Raw genomic sequence first — 19,764 nt, 5'->3', positions numbered from 1 at the left:
TTTTATTTTTCTGAAACAAGTCTAACTGACCCCCTGGGGGGGGTGGGAAAAAGACATTGACTCTCAACAAGTTGCTGAAGGATGTTTTTATGGAGAACAAGTCAAGTGGTGACTGTTCCCTTGTTATGAAATTATGGTGATAATTTTCTCCTCTCAGTATGACCTGGGCACACCAGACCTGTTGAATAGGTTCTCTGGTAGAGAGTCAAGTCAACCCTCTGAGAGTTAACAGGAGAAAGACATTAACCTTAGGTGAGTTAATAAATGATTTAAAAGGAATGTAAATAGTTATAATGCAACCCCTTTTCCCCTTGGTTCAGCATGTGCCCAGAAAAATTGTTATGAGCCACAAGCAGCGGCAAACTGAATTACGATTCTATGAAAAGAAAGTAAATTAAAAACGGGCAAAGGAAAAACTGTTGTATATAGCATCTCTGACATGACTCTTGAAGCCGCACAGGAGGAGTGGAGTGAATCTCTTAGGAACCTTTGGAAGTTCTTCCACACCTCCAAAGGGTGGAGGTTGTGTATTAAGTTGTGTAATTCCCTCTGTGGGTTTTGTAGTTCCTTCTATAGGAGCTTTAGGAAAACTTTCCATGCCTTCCTGCGAGAAGGTTGTATGTTAGGTTGTATATTAAGTTGTATAGTTCCCTCTGTGGTTTGTGTAGTTTCCTTCTGTAGGAAATCTTGGGAACTTTGATGCAGCTTCCTCTGAGGGGTTGTGTGAGAACTTTCAGGGAAGATGGCTGTCCTGGGAGGCTAATGTAAAGAAAATATTTTGTTGTCCTTCCTTAGAAAATTTCTTAGTCTCCCTTCTACCCCTGGGGTGGAAGTGGCATGAGAAAATTTGAATAATGAAGGAGTGGTTACTCAGAAATCTGAAAATGAAATAATACTATCTTTACAAGATTCGGTGAAAGAATTATACTTTCAGTTAAAAGAAAAAAGAAATTAAAAAAAAATGCAACCACAGAGGTTGCTTGATGCGCAGTGTTAGAAAGCTTCAAACAGAACTTTGGAACGCACAGAAAAAGGAGAGGATCTTGTGGGAAGAATTGCACAGTGTAAAACCTGTAACATTCACAGAAATAACATTCTCAGAAATACAGTCTTGTGACTCATATCTTTGTTGTTTGGTGGAGGAGTTGGGAGATAGTGAGCAAATCTATTGTTCTGAAAAAGACAAGGTGTATACTGGGTTAGTATAATATATATTTACAAATACAAAGTGACATTTCTAAAGCTATAGTTAACTTGGTACCCACTAAAACTGCTCTCTCACTCCCCTCTGCAACTGGACAGAGGAGAGAAAATACAATGAAGGATTCATGAGTTAAGAGCTGGAAGAGGTCACTTACTGATCACCATCACGGGCAAAACAGACTCAAAGTGGGGATATTAATTAAATTTATTACTAACAGGATCAGAGTAGAAGAGGGAGAAGTAAAATAATCTTAAAAACACCTTCCCCCCACCCCTTCTTCTTTCCAAGTTCTACATCCTCCCCCTCCAGAGGTGCAGTTAGACAGGGAATGGGGGTTATGGTCAGTTGTTTCTGCTGCTGCTCAACAAGAGGAGTCCTTCCCCTGCTTCCCATGGGGTCCCTCTCACAGGAGACAGTCCTTCACAAACCTCTCTGGCGTGAGTCCATCCCACAGGCAACAGTTCTTCACAAACTGCTGCCACGTGGGTCACTTCTCCACAGGGTGCAGTCCTTCAGGAACAAGCTGTTCCAGAGTGGGTTCCCCACAGGCCACAAGTCCTACCAGGAAAACCTGCTCCAGTGTGAGCCCCTCTCTCCATGGGTCAGCAGGTCCCTGCTAGGACCTTGCTCCAGCATGGACCTCCCACAGGGTCACAACCTCCTTCAGGCATCCACCTGCTCCACTGTGGGCTCCTCCACAGGCTGCAGGTGGATCTCTGTACCCCGATGGTCCTCCATGGACTGCAGGGGGACAGCCTACTTCACCATGGTCTTCACCATGGGCTGCAGGGGAACCTCAGCTCCGGCTCCTGGAGTATCTCCTCTCCCTCCTTCTCCACTGACCTTGGTGTCTACATTGTTGTTCACATGTTCTCCCTCTGCTCTTCTCTGGCTGCAATGTTCCTCTACCCAACAACTTTTTTTCCCTTCTTAAGTATGTTATCACAGAGGCTTTACTATCATTCCCGATTGGCTCGTCCCTGGTCAGTGGCAGGTTCGTCCTAGAGCTAGCTGGCATTGGTTCTACCAGACATGGGGGAAGCTTCTAGCAACTTCTCACAGAATCCACCCCTGTAGCTCCCCCCCGTTACCAAAACATGGTCACAGAAACCCAATCCACTTGGCCCTACTAACAGCTGCATTATCAAATATCTTAAACCTAACAACCACAATCTAACATATGCATTTTTTTGCAGTGACAGGGTGGTCTTTCACTTCCTTTCTAATTCTTTTATCTTGACAAGCAATTGAATAACAGTGCTTTGCCTTTAATTACTACTGTGCTAACCAGAGGAGATACCTCTGAAAAAAATAAGGAAAGTAACAGCAGTGCAGCAAAGAATTTAATAAAATAAAAATTAAAACTCAACCAAATTTAGCCTGGGAACCGGTACAAGGATTTACGCATATTTGGAATCATGCAAATCAAGGGATATGTATCAACCTTCCCAGTTCTGCCTCAGAAGACTTTTAATTTATGATGATTTTGGCTAAATTTTTCAGAAACATTAACAAGTGAACTAAACAATCTTAACAAAACAAAAGAAAAATGGAAAGATGTAAAGTCCCCCTTCCTAAATCAAAAGAAGGGACAAGCAAGGACTGCAAAGGGGACATGGATAGAATACAAGAAAGCCTTTTACCTGATCCCACGCAACCCTTCCTGGAACCGTTTATGGAACCAAACACTGATTGTTAGACAGTACATTATGAAATGCTACTGCCATTCCCTGTACATTGGTACCATGGCGGGATCCTCCAGTCAAGAGTAATTTTTTTGAGCATGAATACAATATACCCTGGGATGCAGGATGGTGTATACAAATCCCCAATAACCCAGGAATCCCACACCAAATTAACCAAAGAAATTATGAGTGGGTCTGGTCACTAAAACAAATCCTCAACTCCCCACCTCCCTTACAAGAGACCTCCAAGGCTCACAGAGGGGAAGTAATAGAATGGGAAATGGAGAAATTAGATTGTAAGGATCAGCTGGTGAAACTACCTAATGGAGAGTCACTGTGTTGGAAAATAAGGAGTCATAGAAATATTATCCAAAATAAATTAAAGACCCTCCTTTTGAACTGTTCCCGTATAATAAACTGCACCACAGGAGCAGGTAAACCCATAGAAACTTGGTACCTCTAGGAGCTGCGAACTTTTATCTGGGACATGTGTACCTGTTGGGATTATCCCAACTATGGCTATCAAAACCGAAATGCCTGATGCCATGGATCTTATAAAAATTCAGAAACAGCACTGTCCTGCGGTATTCCCATCACCCATGGCCCTGACCAAAAGAAAGTCCAGAATTCAAATTTTTAACTTTTCCTCACCATGTAATAGGAAGTGCAGGGAAAGTAATAGACCCCAAGCTCAGCTTGAGTGGGTTGTGCATGGAGTCCAAGCACCTGACTACTATATGTGGGGAATTAAGGTGTCTCGAATGTAAGTGATGCCTTTGAATTTTTAGGATTTTTAGCTTTTTGTAGATTTTAGAAGTAACTGTAGTCTGTCACACTTTAGAATTGTAGTTTACACTTACCCAATCCTGTTACCCCAATTCATATCAAATTTTCTAAATTCTTTATCTTGTTTAGACTCCTTTCAAGGCAGGCCTTCATTCTGTTTAAGAACATTTGCACCCCAGGCCTCTACAAGAAGATACCACCACAGACAGAGTAACCTTCAAACCCTTAACCTTGGAGGAGTTCCAAAAGACAGTATGTGCCATGAAGAAGAGGAAGATGAGGAAGAAGGGGTCTTTGGACCCCAGACTCGATTTCCAGAGGGGCGTGCCAGAGGCAGAACTGGGGAGGACCTGGGGGGTGGAAAATTCTGAGATTGGATGGACAATACCATAAATTGTGGAACCCCTGGACACATGGGCTTGCCGTTCTGTGCTCCCTTGAGCCTGAAGGCCTTCATTAAAGGACTGCTCTATATCTTATCTCTATACTAAATGACAATATTAGAAAATATATTTACCCTATATGTTACCCTTAAGAGACACCAATTTATCCTGGAAAACATCACTTGGTCTGTACATGCCTTAAATAATTGGACTCACTATGCTTTTGGGGAATTAAATAGACAGGTAGAATAGGTATCAAAAATGGTTTTAGATAAATTATTGTTAAAAGAATATGATGTATGTGGAATGTTAAATTTGACTGAAGGAAAATGCTGTATCACCATTTACAAGGCCACCACCTCTATAGAAGAAGCACTATAGAAGATGAAGGAGATCTCTGACCAGACCAAAGAACTCTTCCAAGCAATACAACTGAAAGACTGGTTTAATGGATGGACCCCAAGTTCTTGGCTATGATCTGGAACTCACAAGGTGGGGAGCATGGTTAGCAAAAATAGGAATGTCATTGTTTATTGGTTTTATATTTTTAATGATTGGTATAGCTGTTGTGTCACTTGAAAGGGGAGGGTTTACCTGGTCCTTAGTGTGGGGAGATTTTCTTGACCCTCAGTGATTTATTTGTCTATCAGTGCCCCAGGGAAGATGAAACCTTTATGTCCGACCAGTCTGTTAGCATCCTGTAAGGGGGTTCTTTACCAAAGAGATTCACAAGATCTAAGGGTGATTCAGCTGCCCTTTTGGGGGGGACTAAGACAACAGTGTGGAGACCCCTCAGTGAGTCTTCCCAATGTGTCACTCACTGTTGGCAACTGCTAGCACCTGTAAAGGACTGGCTCTAACAGCTTATGGAATAACACTCTTTACTGATACAAATTGTGATGAGTTAATAAGGTTCGTGGGTTGTTGGTGACTGCAAAAACATGTTTACAGAAATCTACTATACTATAAAGCAAGTACAAGTTCTAATATCAATAACAGCATTTAATGAGCATAGAATATGGTTCTTACCCAATAGGTATCCCTATGGGGGGAGTGCAGTGGGTTGACCTTGGCTGGATGTCAGGTGCCCACCAAGCCGCTCTATCACTCCCCTTCCCAGTCAGACAGGGGAGAGAGAATAAGATGGAAAATGACTTGCAGGTTGAGATAAGGCAGTTTACTAAAGAAAAAGATTGCACTCATGCAAGCAAAGTGGAAAATAGCAAGGTTTACTCTCTACTTCCCATTAGCAAGTGATGTTCAGCTACTTCCCAGGAAGCAGGGCTTTCAAAACACAATGGTTTCTCAGCAGGTGGAAGTAAACAACAAATGCTCCCCCCCTTCCTCCTCCTTTCCTCAGCTTTTCTATTTGAGCTGACATCATATGGTATGGAATATCCCTTTGACCAGTCTGGGTCAGCTGGCTTAGTTCTGTCCCCTCCCAGGATCTTGCCCTTGATTGGGGGGAGAGATATTACAGTGCTGATGCTGTGGCCAGCACTGCCCAGCAGTGACCAAAGCACTGGTGTGTTATCAACACCTTTCTAGCTACCAATGCAAAGTACAGTACTGTGAGAGTTGCTATGGGGAAATGAACTCCATCTCAACCAGACCCAATACAGGGGGGAAGACAAGTTCAGTCTGTCGACTATCCTGTCAATTTTATACTATCTCTTTAGGTTTAGGTGGAGCTTGAGTGACTTTAGTCATAAGTACTTTTATCTCTGATTGATGTAAAATTCTCTTGCTTTGCTTCACATGCTTAATGGGGGTGGTCGTATCTTGGCATCTGAGGAGAGGGATTTTGACATAGCTGTTGATTCAGCAGCAGAACATCTTCATCTATCTCCCTTGGTTGACAGGTGCTATACAGTCTTATAAACTACAAAGTATCACCATGTTCCCCTCCCTGCAGGAATTTCTATGGATGGAGGCTGCGGCATCTCCACTCCATCCTCCATTCCATCCCCCGTAGAAGGTGCTTATTGTTGTATAGGGAATCATTTTGGGGCAAAGGACAGAAGATAACAAAAATGCAATAGTCATTGCACTGTCTAGTGTTCCATCCAGGGAGATGGCAGCTTCATTTTACCCTGTAATTCTTAGTCTCTAATTTTTTAACCCTAGCCATCTTCCCACATAATCCACCCTGTGACTATAGTCACTCAAGTTTCACAGTATCCAAATTAGAATGTCAAAATGTTTTACTTCTTTATACTGTGGGGATCGTCTAGTATTAATGGGGGTAGCCAGTGAGCCATGTGCGGCATAGGCACTTCCTTCTTGGTTAAATGGCTCTTTCCCATTCACATAGATGTTGAGAGTTTGACAAATCCAACTCTCAAAAGGGTCAAATTGGGGCCAATAAAGATAATCTGACCTTATTGGTTTCTTTGTCCATTCATACATGCAATATTGAATCATGGTTGCCTTCTTCTTCTGAGTCCACCTTGTTTCATCCCAGGCATCCAACATTTTACCTACGGGGGAATCCTGTGGAATACTGGGTATTTTTTCTGACTTTTCTTTCTTTTGTACAGTTTTCTTACTTCCACCACCACCCATTATAATTTTTAAGACTACCCTTTCACACACACAAAAAAAAAATCTCAAATTTGGATCACACATTCACAAAAGAAAAGAATAAAATAAAAAATTAGAAATTATTTGGTGTTATTAATATACTATTACCATTCAGGGGAGAAAAAAGAAAACAAAACTGTTATGTGATGGAAGCATAGATTCACAGTGTACTTGCTAGATAAATCCCAGATCGGCGACTTTGTTCTTTCAGGACTCTGTACTCCTTACAGTTCGAACCCAAAATTCAAAGCTGTACTTGTTCGTCACTTGTCTCGAAACCCAACCCCCCATGAGCTGTGTCTCAGCCCAGCACCTGTCAGTTACGCAGCGGGAATCCCTCCCCCCCGGGGATCACGCTATCACCCGGCGCCGCTGCTGTCGCCCCGTCCCCCAGGGACCACGTTATCACCCGGCGTCTCTGCTGCCGCCCCGCTGTGCCACTGCCGCCGCCGGGCACACAGTACGCTGCTTTTATTTCTCTGCTCTCCTGCATCCTCCCCGCCACCTGGAATGAAAACCCAAAACCTCAATGCGTTGCCGCCAGACACATAAGGCACGTTTTTATTTGTCTTTTCCCTTGCCTCCCCCCCGGAACCTGGCAAATTTTTACTGTAACTCTCTCCAGGTCACTCTCTTCTGATTTTTATTCCCCTCCCGTTTCCACCCAGGGGAGTATTTCATTCTCACATCTCAACAGGCACTTTGTTCAGTCACTGGCGACCTTCCTCGCAGAAGAGGTGGAACCGCAGTTAGAAGAACTCCTCTCTCACTCTGCACCTTTAGGTGCATCTCATTCACAAACTCGCGCACTCCCGTTACCCAATCCGCCTGCTAAGAGTTAAAATAGCCCCCTTTGTGTCTTACCGGGTTTCTATGCGTAAACTTCAATGTTGCCGCCAGTTTTTAATTTCTAAACCGACTAGTTCTTCTCCTGCTTTCCTTGTTCCACAACCATCTGCCCTGGGGTCCTCCACCGCAGCTGCCCTGAACAGAGGGTCTCTGTCCCTGGATTGCCAAAACTCGGTGGGGCGTGCCGCCCTGGGATGTAAGTCCCCCAGTCCAGGGCTACCGGTCATTGAATCCCGGATGAGGTCCCCAAAATTGTTGGAAAAATCCTTCCTTTAGATTTAAAAGATGGCAAAAAATACCTGTAGGACAAGGAAAATGTATCGAGAAGTTTTTTATTTCAGTACGCTGGGTGTTCCAAGGCCACTCGGGTCTGGAAGCACCCCAACCATTTGAAAATCACTCCTTTTGTATTCTTCTGGTTACATAAGTTGTTACATATTCATTGACTGCCGTTTTTTTACCTTAAAAGGTAATTTCTCTGACCCGGGAGGAGTCGTCCTACTAAATTCATTTGCTTATAATAAAAACAGGTTATTTATTTCTCATAGTTAGTTTGGTTCAGCTGGCCTTCTTGTGACCCCTCCCAGTATCTTGCCCTTGGTGGGAGGAGGGGGAGGAATGTTGAGAGACAGTGCTGATGCTGTGCCAGCGTTTCTCAGCAGTAGCCAAAAGACTGGTGTGTTATCGACACCTTTCTAGCTACCAATGCAAAGCAGAGCACTGTGAGGGCTTGTCATAGGTTTACTAGTTCTAAAAAATCCGAGCTGGGAATTTTTTTTTCTTTCACCTGCATCAATGTAAAAGAAAGATGTTTAACGAGGGAGGGGGAAGACGTTTACCTAGGGTGATTGACACACACAAAAGAACTGGTTACAGCCTGCATTCCAGGCTGATTTGCCATCAGAAGACTGTGGGGGGGAGGTAAGTTTTGTCTTCTCTCCTTGGGAAATGGTAGGTATGCCACTTTTGCCCTGACTCAGGGAGGGTGTTTGTGGTTTTTTTTTTTGTTTTCGATGGGGTGATCTGGATACTTCTGGCCCCGATTCACCTCTTTTCTCCTGCACCCTGTTCTGCCCCCAGCCCAGACTTGCTCAGATTTCATCGGAGAGACTTGACCCTTCTGCAAAGGAACCTTTGGGGAAGTCCTGGCCCCCGACAGCGTGAGTCTGTGGGAAGAGTCCCCTTTTCCCCTTCCCCTTCTTGGTGTGGGGGGGAGATCTCCAGTTTTGGTTTCTCCTGTGCGCCGGGGCCCCCACGCTGCGACCGTCAGAGACCAACAGCGCTCCCTGCCGACCACCACCAAGCAACTGCAGGCTCTGCACCTCCAGTGATCCAACAGCGCCCCCTCCTGATTGTGGTTAGAATTGCGCCAAAAGACAGAAAGTACTGAACTGTTTTCTTTTTGAAGGGGACTTTTAGGTACAGGATTATTGTTAAGCTGATTTTGTGTTCTTTTGTTGTTCTACCAATACACATATATCCTTTAATAAAGGACTGTTATTTTTTTCTTTCTCCATACTTCCTCAACTGGAACCTCTTAATTTCGGATTTACAATTGCTTAGAGGGAGGAGCTTGGTTTTCCTCATAACTCATCTTCCATTTACAATTGCTTAGAGGGAGGAGCTTGGTTTTCCTCATAACTCATCCTCCTTAGCAAAACACTTCAGTCTCATTAAACTGAGGCAGGGTTGCTACGGGGAAATGAACTCCATCTCAACCAGACCCAATACATCTGGTCAGGTCACTCATCCATAACTCAATTTCTATTAAACATTTAGCACATCCACATCAATGGGGTCAAACACAGTGCATGGTCTGGTTTTTCCTTCCAGGTTTTTCTCCTTAGCAAGGAGATGCATATGGATTGTTTTTCCTGTATAAATCCCATAAATGCGGAACATGGTCAAATGGTTGATCACAACAATAAACTCAATAGACAATATCTCACAAGGAGTTTTCAGGAGCAATTGCACAGCATCCAAAGGGAAGGGCAATGAATCCACTCTTAGAAAGACTATAGAACCAGTTTGTTGTGAAACAACATAATCATCCAGGGATGGATTCAACAGTGTTGTGGTTTAAGTCCAACTAGCTGTATGGAGTCCTACATGGTGAGTCGCAGAAGCTATTGAGAGACAAGATGGATCAAGTCAGGTTGCAGAGCTGAAAGCTGTCCAACTGGTTTTAGGTATTGCTGAATGAGAGAAATGACCAGCGCTCTCCATCTACACTGACTTGTGGATGGTAGTAAATGTTCTGTGGGAGTGGTTAGACCAATGGAAAAAGACCATTTGGCAGTGCAGAGGTAAACCCATGGACAGGTGGATCAAACTGCCAAGACTAAAGTGTCTTCGGTGGATCTGGATTGCAAACATAAGGACTCAGTGGGCCCATGATGCCTCAGGTCATCAGGGAAGTGATGCAACATACAGATGGGCTCATGATGAAGGCATGGACTTAACCATGGATACTATCTCCCAGGTTATCCATAACTGTGAAACATGTTGCAATCAAGCAGGCTAAGAGGGTAAAGCATCTGTGGTATGGTCGAAATATAAATATGGGGAGGCCTGGCAGACCGATTACATCACACTCCCACAAACCTGCCAAGGCAAGCACTTTGTGCTTAGAATGGTAGAAAGAACCACTGGATGGCAGTAGACATACCCTGCGCCTCACACCACTGCCCCAAACACTATCTTGGGCCTTGAAAAGCAAGTCCTGTGGAGACATGTGCGAGAGAGACCCCAGAAATAATTGTCGGACAACAGGACTAATTTCAAAAATAACCTAATAGACACCTGGACCAGAGAACAAGGTATTGAGTGGATATGTCATATTCCCTCTCATGCACCAGCCTCTGGGAAAATTGAATGGTACAATGGACCGTTGAAAACCACATTGAAAGTAATGGGTAGTAGAACCTTCAAACATTGGGATCTACATTTAGCAAAGGCCACGTGGTTAGTTAACACTAGAGACTCTACCAATCTAGTTGACCCTGCTTAATCAAAACCTCCACGTACAGTAGAAGGGGATAAAGTCCCTGTGGTGCATATGAGGAATGTGTTAGAGAAGACAGTTTGGATTAGTTGTTGCCAAAACTGGCAGAAATATGACTGTTCAGAGACAGTTTTGAGTCTTTAGGCAACAAAGGTATTTATTTTGAGCAACGTTGGGGTGCTAGCCAGTTTGTGCTAGGTAAACTAGCTCCCAAGTTCTCAGTGAAAAACCAGGTAATTTATACAGTTTTCATGAGTGATTACAACATTTATACATGCATATTCATTTAATTTCACAATCTAATTATCACGTTCATAATAGGCGAAGTCTAGGCGGAACTTGAGACGGAGTTGTCCTTTTTAGGGAGTCCTCTGGTGGTCATTCCGATCCTTCAGTCTCAAGAGGGTCCTCTTTGTCATGAACTTTTCAACTTTTCCTGACTGCATACTGGGAGTTTGCGAAAAACCCCCTGATTCAGCTCGTTTATCTCCCCGGATGTCCATTCTATCATGACTACTAAGTTGTCTTTTCTGTTATCTTTTCATTAGTACAGAACATATGCAGGCAGAGCTCTCGGAACAGGGTACCGCTTGTCCCTTAACATTAATGTTGCATTCCTCAGAGTGAGAGTCTGTAACATCCCCTCAGAATAGAATTCCAGCATCTCAGAACTCTTGCTCGGTTTCATTTCCCCCCTTTTCTCAGGACTTACGAATTCTTTCGTCAAGTTCTAAAGACAAAGGGTTTCGATAGGTGTACATCATCATTGCCCATATTGTTTGTGTTCTCCTGATTATAATGCTTAACTTATACCACAGGTAGATGTTTAAGAAGGATAATATGACCATCCCTCCTAACATAACTAGCATAGGATGTATTAGATAACCAAATACTTGTGTTGCCCTAGGAAAATATCCCACCAGGATGTCCCACCAATGATGTTCTGTGTCAGCTAAAATAGATTTTATGTTTTCGGAGTCATGTTTTACTTGCCAAAGCATGCGTTCGGTTGTTTTGTTTACTTCTTGTACTAGCTTTTCTATATCGGGGTGTCTCAGCATTGCTTTAAAAAGACTAATATTTATGCCTATCTGTAATTTAGGTACATCATGATACAATGATACAAGGTATAATCTACTTTAATTAATTGTCTAGTAGTTACAGGCACAACATAATCAAAGTCACAGCATACAATTCTAGCGAAATTATATACACAGAAATTAGTACCATTTGTTACTTCGTGGCAATTATCTACAGTAATGTTAACACAAGCAGTTCTAACACATGCACATCCATTTCCTACATAAAATACTTGTGATTGTGCCTTGACGTGCAAGAACATTTCAAAGGTACATGTACTTTCTTTGATATCTAGGCACAGGTCTTCATTTTCTACCTCTGCATTTTCACCGATGTATCCTAATTGCTCTCTGGGAATACAAACCTCGGTGCTGATCGATTGCCATTTGCCTTTGCTCCAATCATAACTTGCCCAAACACTATGGCCTAAAGGTCTGACAATGACATTTTGGTATATAGCTCCCAGAGTTAGAACAGGAAAGATTGCCTGTTCTTTTGCTGCACTAATGGTGAGCACATATGCTTCAATTTGCTCATGTTGTGGATTGTAGGTGAAATTTACTAATTGCCACCAAGGTTGGTGATCCTTTTCAAACTGAGTAGTGGAATCTTCTCTAGCTATTAATTCTCTAATTTCTTGGGGTAGAATCCCTGATGTTCCTTCCCTGAGTATTCCTGCAGCTATAGATTGTACCTATTGTTGAGTCTGGATACACTGGATTGCAAGTGCTACCTTTTCGCTGATACCTCCAGTGTAGTCAGTAATTTTGGTAAAGTCTTCGACTGTGTAATTCGCTATTAAGGTTAGTGACCTGATGGCTAAAGATTGAGTTTCTGCCAATGTGAGCATAGATGATTTTAAAGGGACTTTGAGTTTTCCTAAATCAGAAGTAACAGAGTAGAGTTTGTTAATTAATACTTCTTGATCTATAGTATTTAATACACCTAATCCTGTGCCAACCCATCCCGGTATATCTCTTTGTTTCCTGGCATGGTGAGATCTGGTTGCCAGTCAAGCATTCCATCCTTTAAGACTTTGTTGTATGTAAGGCTGGTAGCTTTTCTGTATGTGAGATATATTTGCCTGAACATTTAGTTGGACTCTTTTTAGTGAATAGGTAGGATCCAATAGTAGCTTTTGTTCATTGGATTGTCTGTTTACATGAGACCCAATGAAAGTTAAGTTATGCACGCTTTCACAACTTGAGAAGTGAGTTGGTTTGACTGTCTTTCTAACAGGTACTCCAGTAGTAAGGCTTTCTTCAAGTTTAATAATAAATATTTTGGAAGCACCTCTATCTTCACTCATCCATGAACACTGGACTGAGACCGATTGATCTAACAGTAATTTCATCTCACACTGAGCTTTGTCCGATTTATCTTCTTTAGTGCTATTCCATAGGCAAGAAATTGGACTTTCTTTTTAAGTCAAACATTCTTGTCTGTATCTCTGATTTGACTAAATGTGAACGACTGATTCTTCATGGGTGTTACTGTCAGCTTAACCTGTTTTGTCTTTTGTGCTAATGTATTGACACCTTAGCACCCTAGTTGTATTTCATCTTCCAATTTTCCTGTTATGGTATCTAATGAGCCCTGGGTCTTATTCCAGTCCTGTTGTGTGTATGGTCTGTTATTTTGTAGCACATAAATAGCTAAGCTTGGTCTAGGTTCTGGATCAACTGAGGGATGTATTCCCACCCAGAGGAATGATTCTACAATCTGTGCATTGGACGATGACCATTCTGACGTAGGGGTTTGAGATAATGTTATACTTATCAAAAGTCCAAGAATCAGCGCTGGTTTTAGGTCCATAACTCGGGTTTCCTCGAGAGCTTTCTTCATCACCTTCTGGAGCTCTTTTGACTCGGGAGTAGTGGATCCAGATTGGTCGTTCTTTTACTTGAACAGCTGTGAAGGTGGTCAGCAACACCTGGAAAGGTCCTTCCCACTTTTCTTGCAGAGGTTTACCTAGAAGATTCTTAACATATACCAAATCACCAGGACTGAATGGATGTAGTTTACAATCAGGCTGTTTTGGTTGGTGTTCTACCACCACCATAGTATTTTTATCAAATTGTTTACCTACAACAATAACATAATCATACACATACTGATTGCCTATTTGATCTACTGCTTCACTATTTACAATCTGCATCACGCGTAGGGTCGACCATACAAAATCTCAAATGGACTCAGTTTTTCTTTTGATCTTGGTTTGACCCTTAATCTAATCAGAGCAATAGGTAAAACTTGATACCATTGAAAGTTTGTTTCTTGGCATATTTTAGCAATTTGCTGTTTAATGAGATGGTTCATTTTTTCTACTTGCCCACTTGCCTGGGGTCTGTAGGGCGTATGCAACTGCCATTTGATTTGTAATGCTTTACTTACTGCTCTTATAACCTTTGCACAAAAATGTGATCCTCTGTCTGAGGAAATGCTCCTAGGCACCCCAAATCGCAGTATTATCTTGTTCAACAGTACTTTGATCACTTCCCTTTCCTTATTTGTTCTGCATGCGAAAGCTTCAGGCCAACCAGAAAATGTATCTGTCAAAACTAGGTGGTATTTGTACCCCCCTTTTCTTGGTAATTCAGAGAAATCAATTTGCCAAACCTCACCTGGGAATTTTCCTTTGTTTATTACCCCTTGTTGTACTTTAGTCCCAGTATTTGGGTTATTTTTCAGGCAATGCTCACATTAAGATGTAACCTATTTTATTGCAGTGAATAGTTTTGGTCCTGCTACTCTAGTCTTTAAGTGTTGATAAAGTGGATCTAGGCCCCAATGAGTTTTGTCATGTTCTGTTTTTACAAATTGCCATATCATCTTTCCTGGTAACACTAATTGTTCCGTTTTCAACTGACCCCACCCATTGTCCAATAGCTTACCTCCGTTTTTGTGGTCTGTCTCTTGGTATTCTGGTTGAAAATCTGTGTCTAATTTCTCTGGTACTAAAGTTGCTACCGCTAATTCTCTACTTCTTGCAGCAGCCAATTTAGCTTCTGCATCAACTTTCCTGTTACCTATTTCTGGAACCGTGTTACCCTTCAGGTGTCCTTTACAGTCCATTATAACCACCTGTACTGGGAACTGGATGGCTTCTAGCAATTGAAGGATGTTTTACAACTTTTCCTTGGGCAGTCAATAGTCCTCGTTCTTTCCAGATCACTCCGTGGGCATGTGCAACAGAGAAGGCATACTTGGAATCTGTCCAGACATTTATTTGCCTTCCTCTTTCCAGTTCAAGAGTTCGGGTGAGAGCTATCAGTTCCGCTTTCTGGTCTGAAGTTCCTGCAGGTAGAGGATTTGATTCAATCACCTCTTCTGTTGTAGTAACTATGTAACCAGCCATTCTTACACCTTGTTTCACGAAGCTGCTGCCATCCGAAAACCAATCATCTGCATCTTGAAGCGGTGCTTCTTTAAGGTGGCTGGAGTACACTGCTTCAATGGTCTCTAGGCAGTCATGCTCAAGCAGTTTGGCTGACATCCTTCCTTCTAGGAATGAGGCTGGATTGACAATGTTAGTCACTTGAATGGTCACATCATCTGATTCAACCAGGACTGCCTGGTATTGCAGGAACCGAGAAGGTGATAACCAATGGTTACCCTTCTGTTCCAGTACTGCTGATACAGTATGGGACATAGTCATTTTCTGCCCCACTGAAAGTTTTCCGGCTTCTATATTTACAACCACTGCAGCTACTGCCCTCAGGGAGGTGGGTCATCCATCGCTCACTTCATCCAGCTGTTTGGAGAAGTAGGCTACTGCTCTCTTGTATGGCCCTAGCTGCTGAGCCAGGACCCCTAAAGTCATCCCTTGTCATTCATGTGAGAATAACCAAAAGGGCTTCGTTATGTCAGGTAAACCTAACGCTGGAGCCTTCATGAGTTCTTGTTTTAATTGTTTGAAGGCTTTGTCTGTCTCGGGGGTCCAAATTATGTTATTTTTGGTTATTTTCAGAAGCTCGTACAAAGGTTTCGCAAGTACTCCATACTGATATATCCACAAGCAACACCAATCTGTCATTCCTAGAAAGGTTCGTAGATCTCTCACTGTTTCTGGTCCAGGTGTCTGGCAGATGACTTCTTTCCTCGCTGTTCCTAGGGATCACTGTCCTCTGGAGACTTCATATCCTAGGTACATCACCTTTTCTTGCACTAACTGTGCTTTCTGTTGGGAGACTAGATAACCGTTTAGGTCCAAGAAGTTTAAAAGAGAAATTGTCCATTGTACATATTCTTCTTCTGTTTCTGTTGCTATTAATAAGTCATCTACATATTGTAGAAGAACGCCATCTCCTGGTGGCTGTTTCCATTGTTCTAATTCTTTGACCAATTGATTACCAAACAAAGTTGGTGAGTTTTTGAACCCCTGGGGTAACATGGTCCAAGTTATTTGTGTCTTCCTTCCACTACTGGTTGATTCCCATTCGAATGCAAATATCTTTTGGCTTTCTGGGGCCAATGTGAGACAGAAAAATTCATCTTTCAAATCTAATACTGTAAACCAAATCAAATTGTCTTTTCATTTTGTCAAGAGTGTATAGGCATTGGTCACTATGGGGTAAATTGTCTTTGTTATCTCATTTACAGCTCTTAAATCTTGAACTAGTCTGTAGGTTCCATTTGGTTTCTTAACTGGGAGAATTGGGGTGTTATAATCTGATTCACATTCTATTTGGAGTCCTAGTTTCAGGAAATTTTCAATTATAGGTTCAATCCATTTTCTGTCTTCTAGTCTCAATGGATATTGTTTCCTGACTACTGGTTTTGCTCCTGACAGTAGTTCTATTTGAATGGGGGTTGCTTGTTTTGATCTGCCAGGTACATTGGTAGCCCACACTAAGGGATATACCTGATCTAAAATTTGACTGATGTTTTGATTGTTTTGCTCTGGTTCTGTGCAGCTCATGGCCAAACTCAGGGATGCTATTAGTTGTTCTTCATTTACCTGAAATTCAAATTTACCTTTGTCAAATTTAATTACAGCTCCTAGGTTTTCCAATAAATCTCTCCCCAGTAAAGGCTTTGGGGAATTAGGTAGGTATAAAAATTGATGTACTCCCATTTGTTTTCCAATTTTGTACTTGAGGGGTTTTAGAAAGAAAGCTCTTTCTGTTTGACCTGTTGCTCCAATGACTTGAACAAATTCACCACTTTTAGGTATTCGTTCTTGATTTAAAACCAAAAATGTAGCTCCAGTGTCAATTAGGAAATCTAATTCCTTTTCATTTTCCCCTAGCCCAACTCTGACCAATGGATCTGCCAGGGGTACATCCATCGGTCCCCTTCATTCTCCATTCTGATGAGCGATGACAGCTCCTCCTGAGTTTTTATTTGCCAACTTAGGGCATTCTTTTTTCCAATGGTCCATTTGTAGGCAATAGGAACACTGATTCTGTCCTATTCTTGGTCATTGGGAGGGGAAGCCTCCTCTTCCCCTTGTAATCTGTCCTCTGCCTTGCCCCCTTATGTCTGGTCCTGAGGAATTCGGATTTTGGGTCATAGCAGCTGCTATTACCCTCACTAACTTTCTATCTTCCTTTTTCTCTCTGTTATTATATACTTTCCAAACTTCGTTCATTAACACTTCTAAGTCTTTATTGGCAGGATGATCTATCTTTTGCAACCTTTTTCTAATATCAGGATTACTTTGTCCCTTTAGTAACCCTACTAGTTGTAGTTTACCTTCTTTTGATGTTGGGTCTAAGGTAGTGTATTTTCTCATAGCACCTCTAAGTCTGTCTAAAAATGCTGTGGGGGTTTCGTCTCATCCCTTCCTCACTTCATACAAAACTGCCCAATTCACTGCTCTAGGTATGGCATTTCTTAATCCTACCAGGATTAAATTTCTATATTGTTCTAGCATTTCATAGTGCGCTGGGTTATTTGGGTCCCAATTAGGGTTTTGTCTTGGAAAAATGTCCTCTATATTCCCTCTTAAAACATTTGTAGCAATCTGTGCTTCTACGTTTTGCCTAACTGTATTGATTACAAGTTCTTTCTCTGTTTCTGTCAGTTCTGATAACATCAGATCTATGTCAGTCCAGTCTATATCTTGGTTTTTTGCAATCAATTCAAACCTTTTGGTCACTTTCTCAGGATCGTCTCTAATTTTTTTGACCTCTTCTCTCCAACTACTTAAGTCACTTGCAGAAAAGGGGGTTTTTACTCTAGTCTGATTGTTTGTCGGCATTATTACCTGGCACAATGGTGCCACCGTGTGGTTTTCCTCTGTTTTGGATCTTGTTCTGATCCCAGTTTTACTTTTGGCCTTTTGTCCTGCAGCTCGACCACGGTGTGTACTACTCCCCCCTTCCTCTGGATCTTCTACACTCTCTGCTATACTTTCCAAGTCGTCTGCATCTAAACCAGATTCCTGTGGGCTACCTGGTCCTTGCCTAACTTGTTCTGTTCTTCTAAAGGGTACTAGTTGCAATTCTTGAAAATCCAAAATACTCTCCTCATCACTATTTCTTCTTCCTAATCTGAGACACTACTGTCCTATGTTGCAAGGATCACAACATTTTTTTGGTTTATGCTTTTTCTGATCCTTTTCCAATGCTACGACAAAAGGATCTTGGGGTGGGATATTAATCCAGCAGCTTTTCTGCCATTCGGGTTTATTTCTCAAGGTGAAAAACATGTCTGCATACATGACCTCGTCCCACTTCTGTTCTCTGTGGAGGAACAGCATTAGTTGTAATATTGTGTTATAATTAAGGCTCCCCCCTCGTGGTCACTTTTCACCATCATCTAATGTATATAGTGGTCATAAATTCTGACAGTATTTTAAAAGTGTTCTCTTACTTAAATTTCCCCTTGGGATTCCATCTAATTCTTTCCAATGTTTCAGAATGCATCCCAGAGGTGTCTTGATATTTATTTCTTTACTCACTCCGCTCCCAATTGTTAAGGGTGTATCTATTTACTATGTACTGGTTATTGTTGACAAGTATTCATCCCCCAATGAGAGACCCTCACTGGATCGTCCAACTATCCGAGTGTCAGTAATGTGCCAGTTGACCCAGGGATCATGTTCCCAAACCAGTTCCCAATTGCAAATATTCTGAATTACTAGAGGGTTGTACCCTTATTTGTTCCCTCTCTCAACTAATTGTGTTGCAAACCCATGCAAATGATATAGTATTACACAAAGCAATTCTTGTCGTTGGGCTCTCTGCTCAAGATCTAGCCGAGCTAAGCTTCCACCAATGTCTTCCTCATCTAATTGAGTAGTTTCGTCTATAGAATTGAACTCTAGTTCAAGGTTTAGAACTTTCCTTAATCTTTTCCACCGCCTTAAAGTGTTTCTCAATTTATTCCATCACTTCATGGAAAATTTTCTATTTCATAAATTTGTGTGGTCAGGTTGCATTACCACATAAAGTCACAAGATGTCGCTGTAAACTACGAAATACACAGTTAGGCTACAAAACACAAGTTTTACAGCGGATTTGAGTGAATCTTTAAAATTATGTACTGGGTTATTATGTGCTGGTGAACGGTGCTGCATCCAGTTGGCGACCGGTCACCAGTGGTGTTCCCCAGGGGTCAGTGTTGGGTCCAGTCCTTTTTAACATCTTTATCGATGATTTAGATGAGGGGATTGAGTCCATCATCAGCAAATTTGCTGATGGCACCAAATTGGGAGGGAGTGTCGACCTGCCGGAAGGCAGGAGGGCTCTGCAGAGGGATCTGGATAGACTGGAGAGATGGGTTGACTCCAATGGAATGAAGTTCAACAAGGCCAAGTGCTGGGTCCTGCACTTTGGCCACAACAACCCCCTGCACCACTACAGGTTGGGCACAGAGTGGCTAGAGAGCAGCCAGGCGGAAAGGGACCTGGGGGTGTTGATCGACAGGAGGCTGAACATGAGCCAGCAGTGTGCCCAGGTGGCCAAGAAGACCAATGGCATCCTGGCCTGCATCAAGAACAGTGTGGCCAGCAGGAGCAGGGAAGTGATCCTTCCCCTGTACTCTGCATTGGTGAGGCCACACCTTGAGTATTGTGTTCAGCTCTGGGTCCCTCAGTTCAGGAAGGATATTGAGGTGCTGGAGTGGGTCCAGAGAAGAGCAACGAGGTTGGTGAAGGGACTGGAGCACAAGTCCTATGAGGAGAGGCTGAGGGAGTTGGGGTTGTTCAGTCTGGAGAAGAGAAGGCTTAGAGGCGACCTCATC

Source organism: Corapipo altera, unplaced genomic scaffold, assembly GCF_003945725.1.
Source record: "Corapipo altera isolate COAL_440 unplaced genomic scaffold, ASM394572v1 61356, whole genome shotgun sequence".
Lineage (NCBI taxonomy): Eukaryota > Metazoa > Chordata > Aves > Passeriformes > Pipridae > Corapipo > Corapipo altera.
The sequence above is the reverse complement of the archived record's forward strand: the minus strand, read 5'-3'. Positions refer to the sequence as shown.